Raw genomic sequence first — 7,489 nt, forward strand, 5'->3', positions numbered from 1 at the left:
TGGAAGACTACATAATATCTACTCCAGCTTCATCAACAAAGTCATCGTCGCTATCATCGGGGTCCGAATCGGTGTCGTCGATGATGATGTAGTTCTCCGGACAAGTGGAATCGTCGTCTTATCCTCCTGGCGCGGGGTCTCCCATGAATACTCCTAGCTTCATTGTCAAATCGTCATTCTTCTCCACGAGTATCGTCATTTCCTCCTCATATCCATCATGTGTAGACTTGAGTTCTTTCTCCAGCTCCGTGATCCTGGTCATTGCCTTCTTCAGATCTATCATGCCGGCGCACATCTGGTTCTCCTGGCGACGAATGTGCTGGTTTAACTCCTGGATGAAAGCTGCAATTGATCTGTCCTTCCTGGTGCTGATCATCTCCCATTGCTAATCTCAGCGCCCACAAATCTGGTAGATAGTATCCTTGAGATCCTTGTGGTAAACTTCTCCAATGCGTCCCATGGTGATGTGGGCTGCCATGCTCTTTCCTAGACTCTAGGTTGGTGCATCAAAGGAAAACTCTATGGGCTCAGTGACTGGCATGAACGTCCTTCCTGGAACTTGAACTCGAATCATCCAACGCTCCTCTTCTGGTAAAGTGGCGATGTAGGTCCCGGTGAAGCTTGGTATTCCAATGTTCAGATACCTAGTAACTTCCTTCAAGTGTCGTCCGAAAGGGGTGTTCTCATCCGATTGAGTGAACATGTTCCTTGCATCCGCCATCCTAAAGAGTAGAAAAGGGAGAGGAGTCAGAAATGAGAAGAGAGTAGTGATCTAGGGCTTTAGCTTAGTGGTCGTGTCCTACAGTTATCATGTGCTCTGATACCATCTTGTAGCGACCAGACCTCAAACAGTCTGATCTATGTGCATCAGTGTCATCCCTGGATCGGTAATGCTAACAAGCATAGTACTCGAGGATTTATAACATAGTAGCAATCACACACTTATTACATCAAATGTCTCAAAAGAGAACTTATTACAATAAATATGGCTTAAGGCCATCTAAAAACGATAACAACGGAAGGCTTGGAAGATAAAGTGAGTCCATCAATTCCAACGGTATCACTGAGTGAAAGACAACGACCTATGGCACCTTACTCGTCGTCTGAAAAGTCTGCAACATTTACATTGCAGCCCGAAACAGGTCAGCACATGGAATATGCTGGCAATGTAACACATAGAGTAATGAACAGAACAAATGCTATCACTACATGCATATATGGCTGGTGGAAAGCTCTATGGCTATAGTTTTGCATAAAGCCAATTTTCCCTACAACAAAGGAATAAGTTGTATTTAACTATCATGGTGGTTGTTAAACATTGAGAAGGTTCCTCCAACTCAATCCCAATTAAGCATGATCATTAAACCAAATCAAATATTTAGAGTGATGATTTCAACATGATAATCCAAGAATCTAGATACTCAAAACGTCCATAACCGGGGACACAGCTAACCATGATTACTTTGTACACTCTACAGAGGTTTGCGCACTTTTCCCCACAAGACTCGAATACATCCATGGTTGGAGAATCGAGACACGGTCTTTCTGAAACAATAACTCTTTACTCTGGGTGGATAGTTACACCTACTTTCCCCTACATCTGCTAGCCCACCACTGAAAGAGGTCTTGCAACTTACTCAACTATGATAGAGCCCATAATAGCTTGTGGTTGCACACGGAAGTTTCTAGCATGAATAATCTTATGATCCCTTTGAACCTGGGTGGCGGACCGTAGGATTATCACACGGGTACTCCGGGATCACCTTGGGCAAGCACTGGGTTCTCGAGGTGCCCTGACAACCATTGGTTACTCCAGGGTGCCTCAAGCAATCCACCCAGATGTGTATTAAAGTAGCCACCTTAACTTAACCATTAATAATAACTCTCACATTTGTCATGAATCACTCAAACCAAACCACGTCTACGAGCATAGGATAGCAATATAAGCAACATAGAAGTAACTCCCAAAGGTTTGATAATAAATAGGACAATAGGTTCTACCTCATCATCTACTTCCCAAAACCCACATATTAATCAGATCCTAACCATGCAATTTTTTGAGGATTGATCTAATGCAATAAAACTAGGTAGTAAAGTTGTATGATCAAAGTGTTACTTGCCTTGCCGATGATCCGTGTAACCTAGAGACTCGTAGTAGCACGCTTTGCACTCCGGGTACTCTATCGCAAAAAAACAAGCATACAATAAGCACTCAACTAGAAGCATGTGTAAAATTCAAATGAGAGATCTAACCAGAAAGTTCAACTTAAGAACTCCGGTTCGCAAAAATAATCAAATCAAACGAAGCAACGAAACTCAAACTGCGAACGAAACAAGATCCCTTTACTAATCCGGACTAAAGTCAAATTTTACAGTACCGAAACCTTGTTCAAGTTGATTAAACAAAAAGAGGGCTTCGAGACGAAGATCTGGGCGCTTGAATCGCCTGATTCCGATAAACGAGCGAAAAGATAAACTAAAACAAAAATCGGGGCAGAAATCGCGATCGAAAATAATCGCGGAAAAACCCTGGAAAAAGAAAAACTGACGAACAGGCTAACGAACGAACGTTCGCTGTCTGCGGCTAATGGTTGAAAACCGTTCGTTAAAACGAACGTATGAACGGGCGCTCGCTAAATAACTAAACCGGAAAAAAATAAACCGATCTAAATAAAAGTAAGTAAAACCGATCTAACGAACGGGCGTTCGCTAAATAACTTTATTTTTATTTAGATCGGTTTTATTTTTTTTCCCAGATTAGTTATTTAGCGTACGCCCGTTCATACGTTCGTTTTAACGAACGGTTTTCACCCGTTAGCCGCAGATAGCGAACTTTTTTTTATTTAGATCAGTTTTATTTTTTCCCCAGTTTTGTTATTTAGCGAACGCCCATTCGTACGTTCGTTTTAATGAACGGTTTTCACCCGTTAGCCGCAGACAGCGAACATTCATTCATTAGCCTGTTTGTCAGTTTTTCTTTTTCCAGGGTTTTTCCGCGATTATTTTCGATCGCGATTTTTGCCCTGATTTTCGTTTTAGTTTATCTTTTTGCTCGTTTATCGGAATCAGGCGATTCAAGCACCCATATCTTCGTCTCGAAGCCCTCTTTTTGTTTAATCAACTTGAACAAGGTTTTGGTACTGTAAAATTTGACTTCAGTCCAGATTAGTAAATGGATCTTGTTTCATTTGCAGTTTGAGTTTCGTTGCTTCGTTTGATTTGATTATTTTTGCGAACCGGAGTTCTTAAGTTGAACTTTCTAGTTAGATATCTTATTTGAGTTTTACCCATGCTTCTAGTTCAGTGCTTATTGTATTCTTGTTTGTTTGCGATAGAGTACACAGAGTGTGAAGTGTGCTACTACGAGTTTCTAGGTTACAAAGATCATCAGCAAGGCAAGTAACACTTTGATCATACCTCTTTACTACCCAATTTTATTGCATTAGATCAATCCTCAAACAATTGCATGGTTAGGATCTGATTAATATGTGGGTTTTGGGAAGTAGATGATGAGGTAGAACCTATTGTCCTGTTTATTATCAAACCTTTGGGAGTTACTTCTATGTTGCTTATATTGCTATGCTATGCTCGTAGACGTGGTTTGGTTTGAGTGATTCATGACAGATGTGAGAGTTATTATTAATGGTTAACTTAAGGTGGCTACTTTAATACACATCTAGGTGGATTGCTTGAGGCACCCTGGAGTAACCAATGGTTGTCAGGGCACCTCGAGAACCCAGTGCTTGCCCAAGGGGATCCCGGAGTACCCGTGTGATCATCCTATGGTCTGCCACCCAGGTTCAAAGGGATCATAAGATTATTCATGCTAGAAACTTCCGTGTGCAGCCACAAGCTATTATGGGCTCTAGCATAGTTGACTAAGTTGCAAGACCTCTTTCAGTGGTGGGCTAGCAGATGTAGGGGAAAGTAGGTGTAACTGTCCACCCAGAGTAAAGAGTTATTGTTTTAGAAAGACTGTGTCTCGATTCTCCGACCATGGATGTATTTGTTGGAAATATGCCCTAGAGGCAATAATAAAAGGATTATTATTATATTTCTTTGTTCATGATAGTTGTCTTTTATTCATGCTATAATTGTATTATCCGGAAATCGTAATACACGTGTGAATACTTAGACCACAACATGTCCCTAGTGAGCCTCTAGTTGACTAGCTCGTTAATCAATAGATAGTCATGGTTTCCTGACTATGGACATTGGATGTCGCTGATAACGGGATCACATCACTGGGAGAATGATGTGATGGACAAGACCCAATCCTAAGCATAGCACAAGATCATGTAGTTCGTTTTGCTAGAGCTTTTCCAATGTCAAGTATCTCTTCCTTAGACCATGAGATCGTGTAACTCCCAGATACTGTAGGAGTGCTTTGGGTGTACCAAACATCACAACGTCACTGGGTGACTATAAAGGTACACTACAGGTATCTCCGAAAGTGTCTGTTGGGTTGACACAAATCAAGACTGGGATTTGTCACTCCGTATAACGGAGAGGTATCACTGGGCCCACTCGGTAGTGCATCATCATAATGAGCTCAAAGTGACCAAGTGTCTGGTCACTGGATCATGCATTATGGTACGAGTAAAGTGACTTGCCGGTAACGAGATTGAACGAGGTATTGGGATACCGACGATCGAATCTCGGGCAAGTAACATACCGTCTGACAAAGGGAATAGTATACGGGGTTGCTTGAATCCTCGACATCGTGGTTCATCCGATGAGATCATCGAGGAGTATGTGGGAGCCAACATGGGTATCCAGATCCCACTATTGGTTATTGATCGAAGAGCCGTCTCGGTCATGTCTGCATGTCTCCCGAACCCGTAGGGTCTACACACTTAAGGTTCGGTGACGCTAGGGTTGTATGAATATGAGTATGCAGCAAACCGAATGTTGTTCGGAGTCCCGGATGAGATCCCAGACATCACGAGGAGTTCCAAAATGGTCCAGAGGTAAAGAATTATATATAGGAAGTGCTGTTTCGGCCATCGGCAAAGTTTCGGGGTCACCCGGTATTGTACCGGGACCACCGGAAGGGTCCCGGGGGTCCACCGGGTGGGGCCACCTATCCCGGAGGGCCCTGTAGGATGAAGTGGGAGGGGAACCAGCCCCTAGTGGGCTGGTGCACCCCCCTAGGCCCCCCTCTGCGCCTAGGGTTGGAAACCCTAGGTGGGGGGGGGGCCCACTTGCCTTGGGGGGCACTCCACCCCCCCTAGCCGCCGCCCCCCTTGGGAGATTAGATCTCCCAGGGCCGGCGCCCCCCCTGGGGGGCTATATAAAGGAGGGCAAAGGGGAGGGCAGCCGCACCCTGTGTCTTGGCGCCTCCCTCCCCCTGCTACACCTCGTCCTCCTCCCGCAGCAGCTTGGCGAAGCCCTGCCGGAGTTCTGCTGCAGCCACCACCACGCTGGTGTGCTGCTGGATCATCATCAACCTCTCCTTCCCCTTGCTAGATCAAGAAGGAGGAGACGTCATCCGCTCCGTACGTGTGTTGAATGCGGAGGTGCTGTCCGTTCGGCACTTGGTCATCGGTGATTTGGATCACGGCGAGTACGACTCCATCATCACCATTCTCTTGAACGCTTCCGCACGCGATCTACAAGTGGTATGTAGATGCAATCTCTCTCCCATGACTCGTTGCTTAGATGAACTCATAGATGGATCTTGGTGAAACCATAGGAAATTTTTTAATTTTCTGCAACGTTCCCAACAGTGGCATCATGAGCTAGGTCTATGCGTAGTTCTCTATTGCACGAGTAGAACACAATTTTGTTGTGGGCGTAGATCTTGTCAAGTTGCTTGCCGCTACTAGTCTTATTTTGCTTCAGCGGTATTGTGGGATGAAGCGGCCCGGACCGACCTTACACGTACGCTTACGTGAGACAGGTTCCACCGACTGACATGCACTAGTTGCATAAGGTGGCTAGTGGGTGTCTGTCTCTCCCACTTTAGTTGGAGCGGATTCGATGAAAAGGGACCTTATGAAGGGTAAATATAAGTTGACAAAATCACGTTGTGGTTATTCGTAGGTAAGAAAACGTTCTTGCTAGAACCCAATTGCAGCCACGTAAAAGATGCAACAACAATTAGAGGACGTCTAACTTGTTTTTGCAGCAATTGTCATGTGATGTGATATGGCCAGAAGTTGTGATGAATGATGAATGATATATTGTGATGTATGAGATCATGTTCTTGTAATAGGAATCACGACTTGCATGTCGATGAGTATGACAACCGGCAGGAGCCATAGGAGTTGTCTTTATTTTTTGTATGAACTGCGTGTCATTGAAGAACGCCATGTAAATTACTTTACTTTATTGCTAAACGCATTAGCCATAGAAGTAGAAGTAGTCGTTGGCGTGACAACTTCATGAAGACACGATGATGGAGATCATGATGATGGAGATCATGGTGTCATGCCGGTGACAAAGATGATCATGGAGCCCCGAAGATGGAGATCAAAGGAGCTATATGATATTGGCCATATCATGTCACTATTATATAATTGCATGTGATGTTTATTATGTTTATGCATATTGTTTACTTAGAACGACGGTAGTAAATAAGATGATCCCTTATAATAATTTCAAGAAAGTGTACCCCCTAACTGTGCGCCGTTGCTAAAGTTCATCGTTTCGAAGCACCACGTGATGATCGGGTGTGATAGATCCTTACGTTCACATACAACGGGTGTAAGACAGTTTTACACATGCAAAACACTTAGGGTTAACTTGACGAGCCTAGCATGTACAGACATGGCCTCGAAACACAAGAGACCGAAAGGTCGAACATGAGTCGTATGGAAGATATGATCAACATGGAGATGTTCACCGATGATGACTAGTCCGTCTCACGTGATTATCGGACACGGCCTAGTCGACTCGGATCGTGTAACACTTAGATGACTAGAGGGATGTCAATCTGAGTGGGAGTTTATTAAATAATTTGATTAGATGAACTTAATTGTCATGAACTTAGTCTAAAGTCTTTGCAAAATATGTCTTGTAGATCAAATGGCCAACGCTCATGTCAACATGAACTTCAACGCGTTCCTAGAGAAAACCAAGCTGAAAGATGATGGCAGCAACTATTCGGACTGGGTCCGGAACCTGAGGATCATCCTCATAGCAGCCAAGAAAGATTATGTCCTAGATGCACCGCTAGGTGAAGCACCCATCCCAGAGAACCAAGACGTTATGAACACTTGGCAATCACGTGCTGATGATTACTCCCTCGTTCAGTGCGGCATGCTTTACAGCTTAGAACTAGGGCTCCAAAAGCGTTTTGAGCGACACGGAGCATATGAGATGTTCGAGGAGCTGAAAATGGTTTTTCAAGCTCATGCCCGGGTCGAGAGATATGAAGTCTCCGACAAGTTCTATAGTTGTAAGATGGAGGAAAACAGTTCTGTCAGTGAGCACATACTCAAAATGTCTGGGTTGCACAACCGCCTGTCCCAGCTGGAGATCAACC

The sequence above is a fragment of the Triticum aestivum genome, chromosome 6B (genome assembly GCF_018294505.1).
Source record: "Triticum aestivum cultivar Chinese Spring chromosome 6B, IWGSC CS RefSeq v2.1, whole genome shotgun sequence".
Taxonomy (NCBI): domain Eukaryota; kingdom Viridiplantae; phylum Streptophyta; class Magnoliopsida; order Poales; family Poaceae; genus Triticum; species Triticum aestivum.